Here is a 670-nt window from a genome sequence, read left to right as displayed (position 1 = left end):
AGATGGGTAGGGCATTCACAGCACTCGCTGTGGCCTTATGCTGCTCTTGTACACTGTTCCCTTCATGTTTGGGTGGCAACATGAGAAGCAAGGCTCAAAGGTGCTCTGTTAAAGTGTCATCTCCATTATCCCCAAGCCCCAGGTGGTGGCAGGCTTGCTCTAGGGTCCCACACTGAGACTCAGCTGACCCTGTTACACCAGTTATCCTCAGTGAAGCCAGAAGTCCCTGTCATTTGCCCCAATAAAATTACTTGCTTGATACAGTAAACTTGACAGTATTTTGGGGATTTGCCAAAGTCGCCAGCAGACTGGCAATGCCATGAGACACCTGCTCGGCACCTGCCTTGCCACTGGTGCACCAAGGATAAAGCATTCTTCCCCCCCTTCTCCACAAAAGGGGGGCCACATACACCAAGAGATAGGCACCTGATCCAGAGGGGTCACTTCTCCGTACTCTTTCAGGAACAGACTCCACCTGAAGTTCATGGCTATGCTGCAAGACGACCTGTTACTAACAAGAGTAGAGATTCTGCCTGGGGAATGGAAAGACTCTGGAGACAGGGTGGTGGTGGTGGTTTCACAGCATTGTTAAAGGAATTGATGTCACCAGATTGTATTTTTTTGGGGGGGGGGTTCAAGACAGGGTTTTTCTGTGTAGCCCTGGCTGTCC

Source organism: Mastomys coucha, unplaced genomic scaffold (assembly GCF_008632895.1).
Source record: "Mastomys coucha isolate ucsf_1 unplaced genomic scaffold, UCSF_Mcou_1 pScaffold23, whole genome shotgun sequence".
In the NCBI taxonomy this organism is placed as follows: Eukaryota; Metazoa; Chordata; class Mammalia; order Rodentia; family Muridae; genus Mastomys; species Mastomys coucha.
The sequence above is the reverse complement of the archived record's forward strand: the minus strand, read 5'-3'. Positions refer to the sequence as shown.